A 24,330-nucleotide genomic window follows, 5' to 3' on the forward strand; every position below is an offset into this window, starting at 1 on the left:
TGAGACCAGCCTGGGCAACATAGCGAGACTCCATCTCTACAAATAAGAAACAAAATTAGCCGGCCGTGGTGGCACACGCCTGTAGTCCTAACTACTCTGGAGGCTGAAGCAAGAAGATTGCTTGAGCCCAGGAGTTTGAGGCTGCAGTGAGCTATGATCTCGACACTGCACTCCAGACTGGGCAACAGAGTAACAGCCTGTCTCTAAAATAATTATACACACATATACAGGTATATTATAAAATAAACATATATGTTTAAAAAATATAAAAAAGGGAACGACATACAAAATGAAATTCTCTGGTTTAATACTGCTGCTGTCTGTTTCTAGATTGTATCTTAGGTTAACTGCGTAACTATTCCCTTATGGTAAGCAGAGTTCTTAAGATAGCTGCCCAAGATTCGCATCCCCTGGTTATTTTGTGAAACAAGAATCTAGGTATAGCTGCAATAGGATTTTGCAGATGTAATTTAAGTTCCAAATTAGTTTACTTTAAAATACTGGGACTAGCCCAGAGGGCCTGGCCCAAACCAGCGAGTCCTTTAAAAAACAGTTTTTCGAGCAGTGGCTCAGGCCTGTAATCCCAGCATTTTAGGTAGGCCGAGGTGGGTGGATCACCTAAGCTCAGGAGTTTGACACCAGCTTGGCCAACATGGTGAACCCCTGCCTCTACTAAAAATACAAAAATTTGCTGGGTGTAGTGGTGTGCACCCATAGTCCCAGCTACTCGGGAGGCTGAGGCAGGAGAATCACTTGAACCCAGTAGGTGGAGGCTGCAGTGAGCCGAGATCGCCTCACTGTACTCCAGCCTGGGCCATAGAGCAAGACTCTGTCTCAGAAAAAAACAAAAAACAACAAAAAAAAACTTTTTCTCAGCTGGAAGCAGAAGAGGAAAGTCACAGAGATTCCAGGGGTGAGAAAGATTCAAGAGTGATTGCTGGCTTTGAAGGTGTAGATGGGGGAAAGTGCAGGAGAAGGAGAACGTGGGAGGCCTCTAGGAGCAGCCAACAGCTTCTGGCTACAGAAAAAAGACTTCAGTGCTACAGCCACAAGGAACTTGGTTCCTCCAGTGATCTGAATGGGCTTGGAAGCAGAGTCCTCCTCCGACCCCCCAGGTAAGAGTCTAGGCTGATGAATACCTTGATTTCTGCTTTACTGGGACCCTAAGCAGAGAAGCCAGTCAAGTCCACCTAGACTTCTGACCTATAGAACTGCAAAACCTATGGAATAAGTGAAATGTTGTTCTAACTCCCTAAGTGTGTGATAATTTGTTACACATCAGTAGAAAACTAATAACATCTCTTCAGTTTTCATATCACTAAATAAAGGTAATAATGTCTGACTATGCCCAAGAATCATTCGGAAAACAAATATTAATAAGATTTAATTAATATGTTTTAATCTCAACAGAAATGTATTAAATTATTTCCCAATGCTGTGATTTTTAAATTAATTATAATACCATTGAGGTTCAATCCAGGGCAATTAGACTGTTAAATCCTAGTTAGGTTTGTTTTCTCCAATTCATTGCAGTTACAGGGCAGGGCTAACTTTAGAAGCCTCATCATACAGGTTTAGAGCATGGACTTGTTTGCTGCAGAGGGACATGATTTAACTTGAAGCTTTTTCTTTTCTTTCTTTTTGAGATGAAGTCTTGCTCTGTCACCCAAGCTGGGATGCAGTGGCATGATCTTGGCTCACTGCAAGCTCCGCCTCCCAGGTTCAAGCAATTCTCCTGCCTCAGCCTCCTGAGGAGCTAGGATTACAGGCATATGCCACCACACCCAGCTAATTTTTGCATTTTTAGTAGAGACGGGGTTTCACCACATTGGTCAGGCTGGTCTCAAACTTCTGACCTCATGAGCTGCCCACATAGCCTTCCCCACAGTGCTGGGATTACAGTTGTGAGCCACCGTGTCTGGCCTAATTTGAAGCTTTTTTGGGGAAAGAAAAAAAAAAAAAACTCAATTCACAAAACAATCTAGTACATTTTGTTGATGTTCTGTTGGATACTACGTGTACCTGTCAAATATAGGGATTTTTTTTCTTAGTGGTATTTCCCATTCTAAAAAAACTTGACCTTCAACTTGGAAAATCTGTTGAAATTTGGCAAGCTATTCCTGATCTTGAGAAAATTAAGAAGAGAAGAAGCAAAAGATGATCATACTTGTTTTAATAAACTTGATCACCGAAATAAAAGAAAACCCCAAAACCGGGCAAGAACATGCTGACCACATAATCATTCCCCAAGTAGATTGAGATTTGACAGTGCTGAGCCTGCTAACCCAGACTTATCCTCTTGAGAATAGGTAACCAGGAAATGCTCCAATGAACATCAGCCCAGGCCAGATCTAGTTTAAACAAAGTGGTCTAAGGAGAAGGAGAGGAAGGTAGCAGTTAAGTAAGCAAGAGATTGTATACAGAGTGAGAACATTCCAATTTAGGAAGTAGACTTTATATACAGGATGAGGAGATGGAAGAAGCATAGCTTGGTAGTTAAGGCTGTATTGGTCCTAGGTAAGTGACGTAAAATTCCCTGAGCCTCAGTTTTCCAAGTCTAAATCAGGATAGTTTTTCAGTGTTCTTTGCTCAGGGCCCAGGACATGGAGCCTTCGATAAATGTGAGCTGCGTTAGGATCCAGTGATCTTATCCTTTGGCTCTCGATCTGGAGTCCCAGATAATCCTTATTTTAATGGATGCTAATAGCCCTGCTGGCTAGACCCAAGCATCATGTTCAAAGCAAAAGACCACAGAGGACAGTGTTCAGGCTAGAAGTATCAAGCAAGCCCTCCCTTAGGACAGGGAGAGACAGAGTGGGAAGGGCTATGAGAAGCTGACTCTCCAGGCAGGAGTGGGGCGCTGACTAGATTCACAGAAGGAAGGACCTACAGACAAATATTCACAAATAAAAATCTCTTTCTAAAAGAATCCAATTTTCTGGCCCAATCAGTTGACAATGACTTGGCCACTGAAGATCATATTTTTCCAACATGGTCCATTTTCTTGGCTTTCCTAAGTCATTAATTATGACCATGTTTTCCCAAATGTGGAAATTCCCCTTGCGCAGATGCAGCCACTGCTGGCCAACCCTCCTTTCCTGAGAAGTCACCGCAGCACAAAAATATTTTTGTTTTCCCCAATTGCCCACAGGGAAAATTTCCTCCCCCTTTTTTTTCCCTCCTCCTTTAAAACCCTCTGGCAATTTCCAGGAATCTAAATCAGAACTACTTAGATCACGAAGGCCCTTTTAGATGTTCTACTTCTAACACGACAAAAAAGAATCTGAAATTTACATTCAATTATTATTAAACCAATCCCAAGAGTTCCTTTTAATAAATGAAGGCAATGCCACTGAAATCAAAACATCTCCCACTCCTGCCTAAAAATACGGCTCTCAGACTTGGGAGTTTAAATGACAAACAGTGGTAGCCACTGTTATATCTGACTAAATTAACATTATATGAAATGTGCTTCATACGTGGTAAAGCCCTCTACAAATGTAGGCATTTGGCACCAACATGGGGACAGTGTACAACACAGATGATTATTCAAATTTTAAGTTTGTATTCAAATGTGTTAGATGAATTACTCCGGTTACCTTGTTCATCTTGTGGGTTTACCAAGGTACCTTGCACAGGGCTGATGACAGTGGAGGTACTCCAGGAGCTATTTTATCCTTTTCCGAATGTTCATCAAGAAGCACTTCTGTGCCAGAAACTAAATTTAGTTGGTGGGGAAGTGGTGGTAGAGTGATGAATCAGACTGAGTCTCTGCCCTCGAGGTCTTTAAAATCTAGTAAAGAAAGTATGATCTACACACTAGCCCAGGGATTCTCACTCAGGGACAATCTCTCCCCTCCCCTCCACCACGGGGACATTTGACAATGTCTGGAGACACTTTTAATGATCAAAACTGGAAGTGGAGGTACTACTGGCATCTTATGGAAAGAGACAGGTGCTGCTGTTGAACATCCTATAATGCCCAGAACAAAGGATGATTTTGTCTAAAATGTCAACAGTGCCAAGGTGGAGAAACCCTGAACGAGCTGTATTAGCTAAAGCGAAATACTTATTGATTGATTGGTTAACTAACTGATTGCTGTTGGTCCACATGGCAAATGACTTTCACCCGAAGAGCCTAGTCATTCTGAGTTTGTACCTATTATAAGTGTTAAGTATCTTTTGAAGACATGAGTACATTTAGACAGGTGCTGAATGAAGCGTAAGATAAAGTGTCACCAGGCAGAATGAACGACAATTTAGAGTGAATTGTTAACCCAAGAGGAAAAAAAATTTCTAGCTTGATGTCAAGCATATAGTAACTGGTCAGTGAATATGAACTGAGAATATTCAGATAACTTAGCAACATTCATTTGCCAGAAGCTAAAAGAAGAGTCATACCATTAACGTAGTTCTACTTGCAGTACAAACAGTGGTAGCCAAAACGATTAGTGTTGTATCTGAATCAAATAGCATTATGTGAAATGTGCTTCATACATAGTAAAGCGCTATACAAATGCAGGCATTTGGCACCAAAGTGTACAGTATATAATACAGACGATTATTCTAGTTGTAAGAATGAGTTAGGTGAATTACCCAGTTACCTTATTCACCTTCTGAGTTTGCCAAGGTGTCTAGAAGTAGCAGCCTTCTTCTTGGGACTTCTTCACTACAGACTGCTAAGAATTGCATACTGTAACACGAAGAGATACAATCATGTAGTTTTATATTATAGCATTCAAAATTTTCACTAATTCAAGCTGGAGCTTCCTCAATATGCCTTAGTGAATGCTAATGAAGTATGAAATTTTAAACATTAAAAAACTGAGGTAGAGCCGGGCAAGGTGGCTCACACCTATAATCCCAGCACTTTGGGAGGCTGAGGTAGTTGGATCACCTGAGGTCAAGAATTCGAGACCAGCCTGGCCAACATAGTGAAACCCTGCTTCTACTAAAAATACAAAAATTAGCTGGGTGTGGTGGCACATGCCTGTAGTCCCAGCATGCCTGTGATCCCAGCTGCTCTGGAGGTTGAGGCATGAGAATAGCTTGAACCCAGGAGGCGGAGGCTGCAGTGAGCCAAGGTGGCACCACTACACTTCAGCCTGGGTAACAGAGCAAGACTCTGTCTCAAAAACAAAACAAAACCTGAGGTGGCCACCTCATGAATTTAGAGAAGGGGGAAGTAGCGTTTTGGAAGTAGGGCCTTAGCTCCTTTACATACAACATGGCTTCTCTTTAAATACAATAACAGTAAAACAAAGTAGCAGCAGTACTGGCTTTAATCTATTGCTTAATATGCATAAGCATTAATAGTGAGAGAATGGTTAAGTGCCACTCTCAGTTAAGGATCAATTAAAAGTAAAATTCTATCTTTAAATTAGAACACGTCAGTGGAAAAACAGGACTTAATTTACTAAAATTATTTACACTGTCGTTTTTCAGGAAAAATGGTCAGGTAGTCCAATGTGCTAATACTTTGAGATAAACAGAGCTATTGCATGGAAAATCTGTACTTTTGATTAAGTAATTATCTTCAATTTTGATATAATGGTTACCAAGGAAATATTGGCTTTCTTCTTCCACCTATTTGACCTGCATTTTCTCAGCGTAAGTTGGTGACTAATTCAGGAAATGGCATCTAATTTTGTATTAGCATTAGTCAAATGCAAGTAGGAGGGGGAACTACCAGACATATTTTAAAAAAGAAATAACGAATAATCTGCCATTTGGATAATCAGTATCAATGTCTGTTGAATTTAACAAAGATAATGTTCTCGATTTTTGCAACATAAAGGAGCAAAGTTTTCTTTGAGTTTGAAAATTTCTACTTAAACATTTTGCTCAAATATGAGTTTAATGAAGTTTGTTTAGGAGTGAAGGAGGGGGAGTTTTACTCTTTCCTTTTCATAAAGAAATAATTAAAATCTAGTTGGGCCAACTGATGGGCAAATAATTCATCCAAATATAATAGGATAGGCCTGGTGCAGTGGCTGACACCTGTAATCCCAGCACTTTGGGAGGCTGGGGCAGGCAGATCATCTGAGGTCAGGAGTTTGAGACCAGCCTGGCCAACGTGGTGAAACCCCATCTCTACTAAAAATGCAAAAACTAGTTGGGCGTGATGGCATGCGCCTGTAATCCCAGGGTGTGAGGGGGGGATTGCTGGAACCTGGGTGGCGGGGGCAGAGACTGCAGTGAGCCAAGATTGCACTCCAGCCTGGGTGACAGAGCAAGACACTATCTCAAAAAAAAAAAAAAAAAAGAAATAATTAAATAAATAAAAATGACTTCACCCCAGTAAGAGAAGGAATCTCAGGGTAAGAGCTTCTTAATAAATAACTAGGGTTAAATATAATACATTAGGCCAGGTGTGGTGGCACATGCCAGTAGTCCCAGCTACTCAGAAGGCTGAGGCAGGAGGATGGCTTGAGCCCAGGAGGCAGAGGTTGCAGAGCCGAGATGGCACCACTGCACTCCAGCCTGGGCAGCAGAGCAAGAACCTATCTCAACCGGGCGCGGTGGCTCACACCTGTAATCCTAGCACTTTGGGAGGCTGAGGTGGGTGGATCACCTGAGGTCAGGATTTCAAGACCAGCCTGGCCATCATGGTGAAACCCCATCTTTGGAAAAAAAAAAAAGAACCTATCTCAAAAAAAAAAAAAAAGCAACACATTAAAACAATTAAAAGGCCAGGTGCAATGTTGGGCCTGTAATCCCAGCACTTTGGGAGGCTGAGGTAGGTTGATCACTTGAGGTCAGGAATTCGAGACCAGCCTGGCCAACATGGCAAAGCCCCATTTCTTCTAAAAATACATACACACACACACACACACAAAATTGGCTGGGTGTGGTGGGGCACACCTGTAGTCCCAGCTACTTGGGAAGCTGAGGCACGAGAATCATCTGAACCCTGGCGGCAGAGGTTGCAGTGAGCCCAGATCGCACCACTGTACTCTCCTGGGAGATAGAGTGAGACTCTGTCTCAATTAAAAAAAAAATTAAAAGAATAAAAGTTGACTGAGGAAAATATTTCATGTGCTCAGAAAAAGAGGTATAACTAGTAAAAATGGTCCTTGATGTAATATGTAAAGGCCTTCTCAGTAGCATCCACCTTCACTGACAATGAAAACATATGCCCTTTCTTCTCCAAGGGAAGTGGCTATGGCTAAACAAGAATAATATTCTACAGTGAACAGTGAAATGAAGAGTTTGGGTTGAAGAGGCCAAGAGTTCGAGACCAGCCCAGGCAATATAATGAGAACCCATCTCTACAAACTATTTAAAATATTTTAAAATCATCTGGATTAGCATGCACCAGTAGTCCCAGCTACTTAGGAGGCAGGATTGCTTGAGCCCAGGAGTTCAAGGTTACAATGAGCTAATGATTGTGCTGCTGTGCTCCAGTCAGGGCAACATATTGAGACACACACACTCTCTCTCTCTCTTAAATGTGAGTTCAATAGAAATTAGCAAATATCTTTATTTTCTTTTATATGTCCATGATCTAACCTTCCATTCCACTATATCTAAAACATAGATATGTTTCCTTGGGTAAATCCTGGACTCAAGGGATCCTCCTGCCTCAGCCTCTCAAAGTGCTGGGATTACAGGCACGAGCCACCCTCACCAGCCTGGACTCACATTCTTATCATTGGTTATGGACTGAGAATTCTAATTAATTCCCTTTCTCTCATAACTTTTCAAATAAAACAGACATATAAAAAAGTCAGTTTTGGAGACTTTCACAATTAGACCATCAACAATAAAATGAAGCTAGTTGCCTAGGTTGCTTCTCAAAATTCTAAGTTATCTCTCATTTCCACATCTGGAATGATATTCCCTAACATTTATGATGGTTATTTTTAGGTGATGGGACATAGGGTTGTCTCTTCTTCTTTATAATATTTTGCGTTGTTTGAATTTTTTTTTTTTTACAATTCATGAAAGTAATAGTCATTTTTAAAAACCTCTCCATTCAATTTACTAGTAAAATATATAGTTCATAGTCTTCTACCTTCTCTACTAGCCAACTGATTTCCAAAATTTGCTTTTAAAAAATTCAACCCCACTTTCATCATTACAACTCATTTTGAAAGAATCTCCCATATAGCCAGAGAGGAAAGAAAGCATATCTGACTCTTTTTACAGCACTCACTATCTTTGAAATTTTTTCCTTTGTCTATTTTTGCTCTTTGTGTTGTCATATTTACTTGTTTCAGAATCCTGCTGAACTTCCCAAAGTATTCAGAAGGAATACCATACTATGCAAAATTTAGGTAACTTGGGAACGCTTTGTTCAACTTTATTCTTCCGTAAAAAAAATATTTTTTCCATGACACAGCCTCAGGATGCCCTGATGGCATGTGCCCTACTTTGCTCTACTTAGTATTTGTACATGTTGGAATATAGTTTAAGACAAGGTTCCTACGTCAGATTATCTCAGAAATTGTCTTTTGTGATACAGGTGTCAGAGTGGCAAAGCAGGACAAATTAGGAAAAGATTTGGACAACACTGTGGTGTTGAGGCTTTTGCATTCTTTACACAGTTCTCCTTTTCAGGGTCTGGCCCTCATGGTGTGATGAACACCACAGACCAATAAATCTTGTAAGTGTCTTTCAGTCAATGATTCAGTCTCGCTGCATCCTGGATTCTGGCTCAATTACAGAAATTTCAAAATAGCTGGTTTTTAAAATGAGTCTGGCGTGGTGGTGTGTGCCTGTAGTCCCAGCTACTCGGGAGGCTGAGGTGAGAGGATGGCTTGTGCCCGGGAGGCAGAGGTTGCAGAGCTGAGATAGCGTCACTGCACTCCAGCCTGGGCAACAGAGCCAGACATTGTATTAAAAAAAAAAAAAAAAAAAAGCTGATTTTTAAAATGCTGGCAATATTACATTAGAAATCATTCATACTTTTTTTCTCTTTTTTGGCATTGTGGTTATAATGCCATTTGTACTCTATATAAAAGTGGGAAAATGAAAAAGAGTTGTGTCATTGGAAAATTTCAAGTTCAGGCTGGATGACTATCAAGCATACTCTAGAATGGCGCATCCATTTAAAGGAAACTTGACTAGGGAGGCCTCTCAAGTTCATCTTTCAATCCTGTGCTCTTGGCCAGGTGCAATGGCTCATGCCTGTAATCCCAGCACTTTGGGAGGCTGAGGTGGGAGGTTTGCTTGAGCCCAGGAGTTGGAGACCAGCCTGGGCAACATAAAGAGACTCTGTCTTTACAAAAAGGTTTTTAATATCTTTACAAAAAGGTTTTTTTTTAATTAGCTGGGCATGGTGGCACACATTTGTAGTGCCAGCTGTTCAGGGGGCTGAGGTGGGAGGATCGCTTGAGCCCAAGAGGTCAAGGCTGCAGTTAACCATGATTGTGCCACTGCACTTCAGCCTGGGCAACAGAGTGAGACCCTGTCTCAAAAAATTTAATCAATCAAGCCCATGCTCTGAAGTTTATCCACTTATCTTACGGTGGTAATACACTATTTTGGAAGAACAGGAGTCTCTTCTGGCCATGTTCTTCATTTTGTCTTGATTCTGAAGCCTTTGTGTGTGTGCCAGCTCTGAGAATTAAACAGAAGAGGATGGGGCATGTGGAAAAGTATTCCTAGGAGACTCGGAGCTGTCCAGCAGTCAAAGGAGCTGCGCACAATGAGCTCCAGCCAATGAGACTTGTCATAGCATTTGGATCAGGAATTCAGAGAGGCCATTCTTGACCAGGGAGAGGGACGTATATGTATACATCTATATAGAAGTCTTCGCTTACCCAGCCCATTCCCAGTGGGATTTCTTATTTGCTGCTTTACATGTTGCTTTTCTTTTTAAACGGGGCCAATGAACTTCTAAATTGTATAGAAAAAAAAAAGAGAGAAAGTAATAATGTACAGAGGGAGCTAGAAGGAGAAGAACTGAAGAGGATGGAAGGCAAAAATAGGACTCCTCCACCGTACAGGCAGTCTTTCAGTTTGTTAAATTCAAGCTATTTAGTAAACACGCACATTCTATGTAAACATACCCTACAAGTAGGTGCCCGTCTATGCCAGCTTCATTATTTACATTTTGCAGTCAGCAGTCATTTTAGTACTCTATTTTGGAAAAAAAAAATGTGTCAAATATTAGCTTACAAAGTCTTCACGGCTTTTTTTTTGTATACAAAAATAAAAATAAATAATAAAGATTTGGCCTCAAAAAAGTTGTTCAGCCTTTTATCCTTTGCAAGTGACAGACACATTCACTTTGACGAATGCACACTTGATTGATGTTGTGAAGAAAGATGTAAAACTCCTTAAGCTTGTTTACATACTCTTATAAATGGTTGGATACTTAGCTGTGTTTTCTTATATTGCCTTATGAAGAGGAACCACATTTCCACAGGCATCCTAGATTTGAAGGCAGGAATGGAATATGGGGAACACTGCGCCCAGCTTCCATGTGTTATGCAGTTCAGTAGTAAGCCAACTTTGCAGGTGAAACAGGTGAAGGTGGAGACGCTAAGTGTGTCATAATTTTTAATAACTTGAAAAATTACTAATTTAAAAATAAAAAATTTTAATTAAAAATGGACATTTAAAATTTCTAAAAAATTTACACATTCATTGTAGAAAATGTGAGAAATACAAAAATACACACGAAAAAGAAAATTAAAATTATCCTGGTGAAACTACTGGTAACATAGTCTCCCAAACACATATGAAATATGTGCATGGTTACATATATATTTCATGCTCAAGGTATTGAGGGGGAAAAAGGCAAAGTAAAAGAGTTGTTGGCCCATCTTTCCAAATTGGGAATCATTGTCCATATTCTTTTTTTGTTTTTTTAGACAGAGTCTCGCTCTGTCACCCACAGTAGAGTACAGTGGTGCAATCTCGGCTTCCTGCAACCTCCACCTCCTGGATTCAAGCGATACTCCTGCCTCAGCCTCCTGAGTAGCTGGGATTACAGGCACACACCACCATGCCTAGCTATTTTTCGTATTTTTAGTAAAGATGGGGTTTCACCATATTGGCCAGGGTGGTCTCAAAATCCTGACCTCAAGTGATCCACCCACCTCGGCTTCTCAACATACTGGGATTACAGGCGTGGGCCACTGCGCCTGGCCCACTGTCCACATATGTTAATTGCCTTCTTTAACATGTCTCCTCTTTCCCTGGGACCTATCTCACAATAAATCGTAAATGGGGTGCCAGATCTATTTGAAAAATAGCACCAGGTTTTTAGGTAATTCCTTACCTTTCTTTTCTTCAATAGAGACCCAGGAAATGGTAAAAGAAGCATGATACTGCAAAACACCTTTGTTTTTGCGAGGTAACTTTGGAGGTGCCCATGTTGACAGCTGTAGTCAGTCACATGCTTACCAGAACAAAGCCCTACAAAGGGAGAAGTTAACTTTAGCTTTGAAAATCCTTTTATCCTTCATGATTTGATGCCTTTAAATTTGTCACCTGAATGCGATATTAACATAATCGTCTGCATTTCAGCTAATGAATGCACCTGCTTCTGAGACTTTATTTTAGCAGTTTTAATGAGCTCTTCAAAAGAGTTTGCCTGGACTTACTGCATTGCTAGAGAAATAGCAGCTGTAAGCAACTAACAACACATTCAGTATTTGAATCAAGCTCTGTGAAGCTGTTAAACTTGAGAAGGAGTATCTATCCATCTGTTTGTGATCAGGGAAATGAAAATTGAGACGTGCCTGTGGCATTTGGAAAAAGCACTAGAGTAACTGGGTCTGGCCCAAGAAGGTTATTCTCTGATTGGCCATGTGTATGGATCTCAAGCATATGGTTTTAATGTATTGATTGAAACTAAATTCTAGGTTTCTTGTCTATCTAATAATGGTACCCACTTATAAGCTTGTAAGGATTGAATATCTCATCTGTTATATGTACTCATTAACATTAGCTTTTATAATTACGATGCTTATTAAGAAGATGGGACTTTACATATACATATACTATAAGTCTATTTATATGAAATATCCAGAATAGGCAAATCTACGGAGTCAGAGCGTAGATTGGTGGTTGCCAGGTGCTGCAGGGGGGAATTGGAAGCAACCATTTAATGGAGATGGGGTTTCCTTTGGGTATGATTAAAGTGTTTTGGAACTAGATACAAATGGTGATTGCACAATGTTATGAATATGCTATATGCCTCTGAATTGTTCACTTTAAAATAGGTAATTGTTGGCCGGGTTTGGTGGCTCACGCCTGTAATCCCAGCACTTTGGGAGGCCAAGGCAGGTGGATCACAAGGTCAGGAGATCGAGACCATCCTGGCTAACATCCCATCTCTACTAAAACTACAAGAAATTAGCTGGGCATGGTGGCATGCACCTGTAATCCCAGCTACTTCGGAGGCTGAAGCAGGAGAGAATCACTTGAACCTGGGAGGCGGAGTTTGAAGTGAGCTGAGATTGCACCAGTGCACTCCAGCCTGGGCAACAGAACAAGACTCCGTCTACAAAAAAAAAAAAAAAAAAAAAAGTAGGTAATTATCTGGGCACAGTGGCTCATGCCTATAATCCCAGCACTTTGAGAGGCCGCGGTCGAGGTGGTGCCGGGGGAGGAGGATTGCTTAAGCCCAGGAGTTCAAGACCAGCCTGGGCAACAGAAGGAGACCCTGTTTCCAGAAAAAAAGAAAAGGCAAGAAAAATAAATAACATATGTAATTTTATATTATGTGAATTCCACCTCGATAATTTTTAAAAAGGGCCAGTTGCTGTGGCTCATGCCTGTAATCCCAGCACTATGGCAGGCTGAGGGGGGAGGGTTGCTTGAGCCCAGGAGTTTGTTACCAGCTGAACAACATAAGGAAACCACATCTCTACAAAAAAATTTTAAAAATTAAAAAAATTAGCTGGGCATTATGGGTGGGTGATAAGGGTTGGGGGGGTTGAGACTGCTGTGAGCCATGATGGTACCACTGAATTCCAGCCTGTCTCAAAAATAGTAATTAAAAAAAATGTGGCTTTAGATGGATTTAGTAAATTCCATTTGATGGGCTGTAGGTTGTAAGATGGTTCTTAGATAAATAATTGCTCATCAAGACATATAGTAAGGAAAAAAAAAAACTGATCTCCTGATTACTATCAGGAAGACTGTTTCATTGCTGAATCATACCTTGACTCCACAGGGAAGACATTTACCAATCTCTGGAAGTCCAAATCCCTAAACAATTCTGTAAGCCATTTAAAAATATTGAATATCATATAGAAGTTAACATATTAGAATACTTATTTACTTCCAATATATATTTTAATACTTGTTATTATATAGTCAAATTAATTCCAAGCTTATTGGATTTAATTTGATTTAAATCAAATACTTACTCTGATTTCAACATCACATTTTCATAATATCCCTCCTCCTTTTCTTCATGTTCCTGTGTGTACTTTGAGTAATGGTAACAACCCAACCAAAACTCGAGTGAATGGAGATAAAAAACATAGGACAAATGTTGCTTTAAAAATACACACAGCAGGCTGAGTGCAGCGGCTCACGCCTGCAATCCTTGCACTTTGGGAGGCCAAGGCAAGCAGATTGCCTGAGCTCAGGAGTTTGAGACCACCCTGGGCAACATGGTGAAAACCTGTCTCTACTACAATACAAAAAAAAAAAAAAAATTAGCCAGGCATTGTGGCAGTTGCCTGAAGTCCCAGCTACTTGGGAGGCTGAGGCACGAGAATTGCTTGAACCTGGGAAGTGGAGGTTGCAGTGAGCTGAGATTGTACCACTGCACTCCACCCTGGGCAACAGAACGAGACTGTCTCAAAAAATAAAAAAAAGAAAGAAAAGAAAAGAAAATATGCACAGCAGATATATTACAGACCAATTGGAGGTAACACCCTGTAATGAAGATGCCACAAATTTTGATCTCTTTCTCTCTCTGTAAAATTGGTAGCACAAAGGCAAGATAACTGTTAAATAAATGGAAAATTCTTCAATTTCATTTTTATTTCATCTCAATAAAAGTGAGGCAACTATTCTAGCTAGGGTGGAAGTAATTTATTCTCTGGACTCCTTTCCTTCACATCATCCTAGTCAACAGTCTTCCCTCATTATTTGGAGCTGGTTCATTGGTGTTTCACTCACATGCCACAACACTGGAGAATCACTCAGAAATCAGGACCAGCTTAGGAATCTTCGCCAACTTGATGCAAGAGTTCTCTGGAAAGGCATTGATTTCTAGAAGCCCCCAACTTGAATCTGCTGGAGTAAGCAGCATTCTCGCAACTGCCTGCCTTTCCGCATCTCAAGAGATCCACTTTATCCAGACTTGCATGGAGCATCTCTCCAGAAGATATCCCGTTCCACTTTTAGACCTTAGCTTTGTAACCTGAGAAAACAACCCCATGGGGGCTCACCTCCAACCACCCTTAGGCAGTGTTTTGCTACCCAAGGGGAACTGACCTTATACCGATGTAGACTTGCTGTCTATGGCCTAGCTAATCACAACGTGGTCCTCAGAAGGGCAGCATCAATGTCACCTGGGAGCACACAGTCTCTGTCTCCACTCCAGGCCTACTGAATCAGAATCTTTACCTTAACAAGGTTCCCAGGTGATTCGTATGCATTTTTAGTTTTAAGTAGCAGTGGTCTTAGGGACCTGAGTTGCTTTTTCCAGCAATAGAACTCACCATGTCCTGGTCTAAAGCTGTATCCATCTATTTTCCACTACTAGTCTCTACACAGATTTCTCTGCAGTGCTCCAGGGCAAGCTATCTCTATTTTGGGTGAGTTTCCAACCAGTGGGTCTTGTAGCAATCTGCATTTCTATGATTTGGGTGGTCACACAAGTAGATAGCACAGCCTCCCACTAGCCTAAACCATACCCATTCCCCTCCAAGTCATTTTGTTCTCCTTATTCCCACAGCTGTAGTATTACAATGATCATAAATTATTGTTAAAGAAGAAAATTACCAAAAGAAAAAAAAATAGTCTCTATAAACCTGCATAGTTTAGAGCTAAAGAATATGCTAAAATTTTCCATCGTGGAAATTTCCCAGCTACTGGGCTCTTTAGATTTTTTTTTTTTTTTTTTTTTCAGAGCTGCAAGCAAAGAATGGAAATTTCCAATTGCAGCATCAAGGGCTGCTGTTCTGCTGACTGTCTTGCTCAGCCGGGGTCATCTGCTTCTCTAAGACATCAAGGAATGCCAAGGTAGGTCTGAGAGAACACACATACTTCCTCTGCAGGAAGGAAGGGATTTCTTTATGCTGCCTCCAACCTGTAATTAGGGGAGGGGCAGGAGAGGTGACATCCCCTGCTCCATCCACCTGGATGTGGATTTTGTTGTTACCACCTCTCAGTAGCTCATCCTACTTGACATGCCTCCAGTGGAACCTAGCTGGCAGGTTTTTCATTTTATAAGAAATTCTTAATGTGGTGGGGGAGATCCCGAGAGAGGGAGGGAACCAACATTTTTGAGGTCTACTCTTCTAAGTAACCCACCAGGTATTTTATACATTATGTCATTTAACCTTGTCACTCTTAACCTTCATTACGTTTAACCTTGTGACCCACACAAGGTTAACTTCTGATTTTCTGCACCCAAATTTTGGAAGCATCATTTGTTCTTCCTAAGACAACCCTATCACCCCCAGCCCTCCTATAAACCTATCTTCAAACATCCTGAAGGTTTTGTTTCCACCTCTTCAGTAACATCAACAGCTCCGGTCCTTTTCATTATATCTAAGTTGAAAGATATTTCCATTCACAGCTGGTCCTGATGTCTGAGTCGACAGGCATCTAATAGTTCTCTAAATTCTGTCATGTTCCTCCCTACTCACTACTGCTGTTACTACAGAAGTCTGATGGTGGCAACTCCACAAAGTCTGAGTTTAAAGGCACTGGCGTCTTACAAACAAAGCTAAGGACCCTGGCTGGCTCTAGGCCAGAGAGAACATTCTCATACTTAGGCTGTGTGGTTTTTGTCTGGGTGGTTTGCGAGTTTTGCGCTTTTTTTTTTTTTTTTTTAATATAAAAGACTTTTAGGGAGATTCTGAAATACTCTAAGAAGCAAGAGCTATCTACGTTTACTCTCTTCTTACAGACAGCCCTATCATACTAGAAAAAGAATTGCTAAGGAGGTCTTCTGACATCACTGTGGCTATTTATACATAACATCATTTATTGAGGCAAGTTTGGTAATAGCGAAGATTTTCTAGCAATAAATTTTAAAAAGTCATCACATGGCTAGTAAGTTAAAAAAATTCTCCCATATCTGTCATTTCAATCACATCCATATCCATAGATAGCGATGCGATCTTTGAATACAGTGATCAATTTTAACACCACCCCATGATGAAAGTGGAGGCAAATGGGAATCAGCCAGAATATTGTAGGTCTGCTTAGGCTTTAGTCTCGAAAGCTAACGTTTAGTTATTGCTTACATCTGTGACAATGATTTTCTGTTTCCTTCTAACTCATTAAAACTGGGTCTGATTCCCTGGTGAAATTCATCAAGTGGTATTTGAATATGGGTCTGGGTCTCACGTGATATGTACACATTTCCACGAGGCTTCTTTCCACCCCTCCTCTGTATTTGTCATTAGCTAGAAGATAGTGGTCCTCTTAGTTGAAGACACTGGTGATTCATATCTGTGGGTGGGGCTGAATAGACTGATGTACAATGACTCGTTGTTTCCACTTTAGACCACAGAGATGACTTTTAAAATTTTGTGGTTGGAATACATGCTGTTTGAGATGATGATTGATTGTTTGTGATTTCAAACATGGCCTCAATTCTGTCCCTCCTGTTTCCCTGCCCCTTGCAATGTGACTTTGCAGCTCCTTCTATCAAGAGCTGGAGTCTATTTACATTCCTTGAGTCTGGGCCTGCCTTTTGACTGGCTTTGGCTACTAGAATGTAATTGAAGTAATAATAGTTCCAAGCCTAAGCCTCAAGTGTGTGCTACCGCTTTCTCCTGAAACCTGCCACTGCCATGCAAGCAAGTCCAGGCTAGCCTGCTGGAGGATGAGACATCCTGTGGAGTCGAGATGAGCTGCTCCAGCTGAAGCCATTGTAGACCAGTCAGCTCCAAGCGAACACACGAGCTGATCGCAAATGTGTGAGCAAGCCCTCTACCAACAGCTGGGCCCAGCCCAGATCAGCAGAACCTCTCAGCCAATTCACAGACTCTAGAAATAGTAAATGGTAGCTGCTTTATCCCATGCAATTTTAAGATGGTTTGTTATGAAGTAACAGGTAACTAATACAGATGACCAATTATCTTCTTCCCCGCCCCCATGGCTAGAAAGCTCAGAGGTAAATTTGAAAACCAATCACAAAAACTATGTTTATTTATTCATTCGTGATTATTGCACACTTTATGGCTAATGTATGTGCAATCTTCTTTCTCCTTAACAGTGAATTTTTAAAATTCGATAATCTATTGTTTACCACATTGGCTCTAAACCAGCTCAATATCTTGTTTTAAATATTCAGGTGGTTGTTACTTATCAGATTAGAAGAGATGAGTCTAGAGTAAGGATTGGCAAACACTTTCTTTTCTTCAATCTCGGCTCACTGCAACCTCCACCTCTTGGGTTCAAACAATTCTCCTGCCTCAGCTTCCCAAGCAGCTGGGACTACAGGTGTTTGCCACCATGCCTGGCTACTTTTTTTGTGTGTATTTTTAGTGGAGATGGGGTTTTGCCATGTACGCTAGGCTGGCCTCAAACTCCTGGACTCTGGTCTCAAATTCCTGGACCCAAGTGATCCTCCTGCCTCAGCCTCCCAAAGTGCTGAGGTTACAGGCGTGAGCCACTGCACCTGGCCTAGGATTGGCAAACACTTTCTGTAAAGGGCCAGTCAGTAAATATTTTAGGCTTTGCAGGCCGTATAGTCTCTGTCACAATTACCTAACTCTGCTGTTGTAGCACTAAAGCAGCCATAGGCATCCGGTATACAAATGAGCATGGCTATATTCCAATAAAACTTAATTACAAAAGCAGGCCGTAGATCAGATTTGGCCCTCAGGCCATAGTTTGCTGACCTCTGGTCTAGAGCAATATGTTCCTATGCAAAAACATCTTCACCTACACTACGGTCTCATCAACTTTATTGTAATTTATTTCAGTCGTTTTGAAAGAAACAGACAAATTAAGTGAATTTACTTCCTCTAGCAGAGGAAAGGGGCCGACTGTGCAGTAGGAAACTCTGCAGCATTTGTACCAGAGCAAATGTGACAGTCAACAAATCCCCTGGCCACTTCGGCCATGACTGCTTATTTCATTTAATGCTGAAGACCAGAGTAACACAAGCAATGTCTCATTTGTTTTGTTTCATCCCACAGCCTCTAATCTCAAGTACTCATTTAAAAAATGCATGCTGGATGTCACAATAAGGATGGCGCTCCAGTCCTTCTTGCCTACTCGGAGTTCCCTGAATGTATTGTGCTATTTCACGCCTCTCTAACTCTGCACACAATGTTCCTTCTGCCTGGAACACACATAACCCTCTTCTCTTACTGGCTAACGCCTACACGCGGATCAAAACTAAGCTCAATGATACTGCCTCTTGGAAGACTTCCCTGAATGCACTTCTCCCTCCTCACCCTCAACCTTCAGCCCGCACGTTCCATCTCAGCATTTCTTTTACTGAACTCATAATCAAGACAGTTAATGCTTATATGGTAGCAGGTACTTACTCTGTGCCAGGCACAGTTACAGCCTGTCATTTCATTGAAATTATTGGTTTGCTTGCCTGTTTCCCCAAGACAATCAGACATCCAGAAACACATATTGAGGACTTTGTAACTGGTGTGCGAGGCAAAAATAAATAAAACAGTACCTTATAGACCATAAGCCCACTGAGGGAACCTACTACATCTTATTTGTTTTTACCTCTCAGTACCTAGCAGTGTCCAGAGCAGAGATTTTGTTTCATTTTACTTTTTTTTTTTTTCAGTCTGTCTGTCTCCCAACCCAGAGTGCAGTGGCACGATCATGGCTCACTGCAGCTGTGATCTCCTGGTCTCAAGCAATCCTCCCACCTCAGCCTCCTGCGTAGCGGGGACTACAGGTGTGTGCTACTACGCCCAGCTCATTTTAAAATTTTTTATAGAGACAGTATCTTGCTATGTTGCCCAGGCTGGTCTTTAACTCCTGGCGTCAAGCAATCTTCCCACTTCAGCCTCCCAAAGTGCTAGGCTTACTGGCGTGAGCCACCCATACCTGGCCAGAGCAGAGGTTTTAAATTAATATTAGAAAAACAAATGAAAGTAACACTTACGTGGTACAAAGTATGTGCTCGGCCATGTTCTAAGCTCTTTACATCTCTAAACCTCAAAACAACTTTATGGGGTAGCTGGTATAATTATCGCCATTTCACACATGGAAATTGAAGCCATGGAGAATTTTTAGGTAAATTTCCCAAGGTCATATGGTCAGTATGTGACAGAGCTGGTTCCAGAATATAGACTCACAACCGCTGGATGAAATGAAAGCTTGGGTGACTCAGCATAAATCCATTTCTACTCCTGGGAAAGTAATTTTTTTTTTTTTTTTTTGAGACATAGTCTTGCTCTATCACCCAGGCTGGAGTGCAGTGACGCAATCTCAGCCCACTGCAACCTCCAACTCCCAGGTTCAAGCAATTCTCCAGTCTCAGCCTCCCGAGTAGCTGGAACTACAGGTGTACCTGCCACCACGTCTGGCTAAGTTTGTTGTATTTTTAGTAGAGATAGGGTTTTACCATGTTGGCCAGGCTGGTGTCAAACACCACATCCAGTTAATTTTTATATTTTTAGTAGAGACGGGGTTTCGTCATGTTGGCCATGCTGATCTTGAACTCCTGACTTCAGGTGATCTGCTTGCCTCAGCCTCCCAAAGTGCTGGGATAACAGGCATGAGCCATCGCGCCTGGCCCCTAGAGAAAGTAATTGAAAAGATGCATCTTTGAGGACATAGGTTGTCCAGTGGTACTGGTCATGTGCTTAAGCTTAGGAGTCAGAGAATTGTGTTCAAATCTGCTCTTAAGTGCTTAAGTGAGCAATATTGGTAGTGGCATTGACAGTACCTGCAAGATGCAGTCTTACAATTATACAGCATCACGGTTGCATTCTGAACTCTGATCTGATTTCTCCCACCACCCTCTCCACCCCCCTGGGTGGTACGCATCAATGCTCAGAGGCAACTCCAGCACAGTTTCTGCCAGCATGGATCTGCCGTGTTGATATGTCCCGGATAGCAGGAAGATCATACAGTAGATCCATCCATGTTGGCCTATTACCATGGACACAAATTAGCATTTTGGAGAAGACTACATAGGAACATCCATAATACTGGTGAACCTGGCTGGGCGTGGTCATCTTTAAAAAAGTATTGCTGGCCGACACAGTGGCTTATGCCTGTAATCCCAGCACTTTAGGAGGCCAAGGCAGGCGGATCACCTGAGGTCAGGAGTTCAAGACCAGCCTGACCAACATGGTAAAACCCCATCTCTACTAAAAATACAAAAACTTTAGCCAGACGCGGTGGCAGGCACCTGTAATCCCAGCTACTTGAGAGGCTAAGGCAGGGGAATCACTTGAACCTGAAGGTTGCAGTGAACTGAGACCATGCCATTGCACTCCAGCCCGGGCAACAAGAACGAAACTCTATCTTGAAGAAAAAAAAAAAAAAAAAGTATTGCAGCCAGTTATTTACGGAAGGCTCTGGAAGTCCCCATGGGGCCTTGCAAGCAACACGCCACTCAGCAGGGAAGATAAAGACAGGGACAGACAGTGACTGGCCTGCAGCTATCTCTAAGGACAGGCTTGCTCTGCTGAAAAAACAAGTACAGATATTTGAAATAGAATTTTGCATCTGAAACAAATGTGGATTTGGAGAATTTTAGGTTTGAGCATTAAGACATTAGAAAATAAAGCTGGGCACAGTGGTTCCCACCTATAGCCCCAGCTATTAGTGAGGCAGAGTTGGGGGGATTGCTTGAGCCCAGGGGTTTGAAGCTGTAGTGCCCTGAGTTCATACCTGTGAACAGTCACAAAGTGAGACCCCGTCTCTTAAAAAAACTAAAGAAAGAAAGAAATGTGATCACAGAGTGCCTGTAGACCCTTGAAGTCTATGGTGTCTCTGAGGGTGAAACAAATGTGTCCATTCTCCCACCTCAAGGCAGTTCCCCCTCCCCCCCCCCCAAAATGTAACCCTTCTTCTTTACTCCCTTTGCCACTTAGATAACTAGGAGGAAGGGAACAGATAATTTCCTCGGTGGCCTCCACTGATGGTTTAGAGGATCCAGCAAGGTACCAGGGCCAGGACTGGTTCCCACAGCTTCCAGTTCTCAGTCTGGGGCACAACAGAGGCTAAGAAAGAATTCAAAGATTCAAGAATTGGCTCTTAGAAGCAACCATGTGTCACCGTGGAGCTGGGCAAGATTGTGCTTGTTGGCTTTTCTCCCAGTCAAGAATTAACCATGGGACTCCTCTAGGAAAACATTGATTGCCTGGCTGGAAAACTTCAGAAACATTGAGTTGACCACTATTCCCAGGCACCTGCATATACAGTTTTCAGGGCATTGGGTAAAAGGTATAGCATCTTATTTTCCAATTAAAATAATCTGTTAATGTAGTTACAGCCTGTTTCGTACAGTTTAACACTTAATAATAATCTGCTGCTTTCATTATGAAACTTGCATTCTCCCATCTAGAGCAGAAACTCCCTGAGGGTAAGATGTATGCCTTCACTTCTTTGGACCCCTCCGCAGCACCAAACACAGAATGAAGGAGTATAATGGCGGGTGATCAAGAAGGAATGATTACAGGACAGAGTATTTGGAGACCGAGGCAGTTCCAGTGTTCCCCAGACCCTCGAGCTGAGTATAGGTCCTCAGAAAGCACTTAAGTCTCAGAGTTGCCATTTCCTCATTTTTAGATCACCTCTCTTACCTTACTGGTTGTTGGGAGGATCAAATAAGATAATGTCTGTGAAAGTAGTTTGTGAACCAAAATCTGCTAGCTACTGAAATGTAAGAAGTCATCAGAAGAGGCACTTAGTAAATATCTGATTGATTTTAATGATAAGATACTGTCTTCCCCTTTCTCCTTTACATTCAGCTCCTTTCAGGGTGTTACTTTGCAGGGTTTCATTTTCTAAGAGTAGCAAAGCTGCTCCATATCTGCCTGATACCGTGTGATATGTCCCCTAGTGCATTTCATCTCATAATTACCTTAACATTTGATTAACTTTTAAGCAAACCAACCAAAAAAATCACAAGATATGCCATGGTCAATTGATCACACAGGATTTGTCAAGATCAATGCATGTGTACCCCACTGGAGTTTCAGAGCCTTTCTTGTGCTGCTGTGTCAGCCCACTAAAATTATACTCTAGGCAAAGATTAGGCATATTCCTGTACTCTAGCACATAGTTCATACATGAGAGTGGCAGATCATTGCTCTAAGCCCAGGCCAGCAAAAAAGAAAATGAAAATGTGGCAGTTTGATGGGGAGTTTCACAAAAAGGTGACACTGGAAAACAGACTCTTAAAACAACTCATTTATTTGTAGTCTTTATTCTCTATTTGTTCTTAGCAAAGAAGACAATCTCGGCCAGGTGCAGTGGCTCACGCCTGTAATCCCAGCACTTTGGGAGGCCAAGGCGGGCAGATCACAAGGTCAGGAGATGGAGACCATCCTGGCTAACACAGGGAAACCTTGTCTCTATTAAAAATACAAAAAAATTAGCCGGGCGTGGTTACACACACCTGTGTGTGTAGTCCCAGCTACTCGGGAGGTTGAGGCAGGATAATCGCTTGAATCTGGGAGGTGGAGGTTGCAGTGAGCAAAGATTGCGCCACTGCACTCCAGCCTGGGTGGCGTGATCTCAGCTCACTGCAACCTCTGCCTCCAGGGTTCAAGCAATTCTCCTGCCTCAGCCTCCCGAGTAGCTGGGACTACAGGCACTTGCCACCACACCTGGCTTCCCAAAGTGCTGGTGTGAACCACCGTGCCTGCCCCCATAAAAACATCAACATTTCCACATAAATGGTAACATCTGCACCATTAGCTTCCTTTTAGGATCCATGATTGCTCTTGGGAACAACAGTCCTGCTGTAGCATGAAGGGGAAGGTATAATATGGAACCAGACACAAGAAAAAAGGCTTCTTTCGGAAGCAATATATTTATATAAATGTAAAAGTATCAGAAAAGGATTAATAATTTCACCAGGCAATCTAGAGCTACATTTCATATGCAAGTTCCTTACAGAGCTATAACAAGCTTTGTAGAACTCAAGCATTCCATGGAAAAAACGGTTATAAAGCCTCTTTCGGCTGGGCGTGGTGGCTCATGCCTGTAATCCCAACACTTCGAGAGGCTGAGGTGGGAGGATTACTTGAGACCAGGAGTTCAAGGCTGCAGTGAGCTATGATCGTGCCACTGCATTCAACCCTGGTTGACAGAGCAAGACCCTATCTCTAAAAAATTTAAAATGTTAAAAATAATAGAACTGACCAAGCACGGTGGCTCACACCTATAATCCCAGCACTTTGGGAGGCCAACGTAGTCGAATCACAAGGTCAGGAGATCAAGACCATCCTAGCTAACATGGTGAAACCCCGTCTCTACGAATAATACAAAAAGTTAGCCGGGCGTGATGGTGCACACCTGTCATCCCAGCTACTCAGGAGGGTGAGGCAGAAGAATCCCTTGAACCCGGGAGGCGGAGGTTGCAATGAGCCAAGATCACGCCACTGCACTCCAGCCTGAGTGACAGAGCGAGACTCCATCTCAAAATAATAACAATAATCATAAAACCCCTTTAAAAAAACAAATTGCAATGGAGATAGCGAGCCACAAAGTGTATTACAGTATTAGTCATAATTTTTTGCCTTATCACTCTTGATAATTTATTTTGCATTCAGTAGAGTTAGAGAAGTGTACGGATGAATACTGATCATAATTCTTCTCCACGTGGACTTTAGAATTCTAGGATAGCTGGCCTTCTTCCTTCAATAGGTAGACCCTGAAAGGAATCTGGGCTGTGCTGGCCACAGAAGCTTCATCAGGACAGGGCTCATTTCCAGCTCTGCTTAAGGGAGTAGTGAGGTATTGTTGTGTCTATTTGTGATGCTGAAGGAAGTGAGGAAAATAATCTTCCTTTATTATTACATGGTGCCCATGACCTTATTTATTATTTCAGTAGTAAAGAAATTAATTGTATTTCTTCTTCAACGTCTTCACAATGAATCTCTGAGATACAGGAATATGCTTATTCAATCAAGAAAGGTATTTATATAAGCAAGCACTTCAGAAGAAAACTTTCTACTTAACAGCAGGGGGAAATACCTTTTTTTTTTTTTTTTTTTTTTTTTTTTTTTTTTTTTT

At 41.7% G+C, this 24,330-nt stretch overlaps 1 protein-coding gene and 1 long non-coding RNA gene across 5 annotated transcripts in view; one reads left to right on the plus strand and one right to left on the minus strand.

Annotated features, from left to right (window-relative positions):
* The window catches only part of MKLN1 (muskelin 1), a 414,229-nt gene that overhangs the window by 314,619 nt on the left and 75,280 nt on the right, over window positions 1–24,330 (minus strand). Inside the window, exons 3-4 of one of the 4 annotated variants that reach the window (XM_032275654.1) lie at window positions 11,234–11,370; window positions 4,605–4,693 (exon numbers count right to left, since the gene is read on the minus strand). The exons of 2 other annotated variants lie outside the window; for them this stretch is intronic. The gene's annotated coding sequence lies outside the window, so the exon portion shown is untranslated. The remainder of the gene's footprint in view (window positions 1–4,604; window positions 4,694–11,233; window positions 11,371–24,330) is intronic. One more of the 4 variants, XM_032275655.1, reaches the window with a different exon arrangement.
* Window positions 15,065–24,330, plus strand: part of LOC116549942 — a 43,258-nt gene continuing 33,992 nt past the window's right edge. The window contains exon 1 of the long non-coding RNA XR_004268166.1: window positions 15,065–15,162. This is a non-coding gene — a long non-coding RNA (uncharacterized LOC116549942). The remainder of the gene's footprint in view (window positions 15,163–24,330) is intronic.

Source organism: Sapajus apella, unplaced genomic scaffold (genome assembly GCF_009761245.1).
Source record: "Sapajus apella isolate SASKATOON/1434 unplaced genomic scaffold, GSC_monkey_1.0 scaffold7, whole genome shotgun sequence".
Classification (NCBI taxonomy): Eukaryota; Metazoa; Chordata; class Mammalia; order Primates; family Cebidae; genus Sapajus; species Sapajus apella.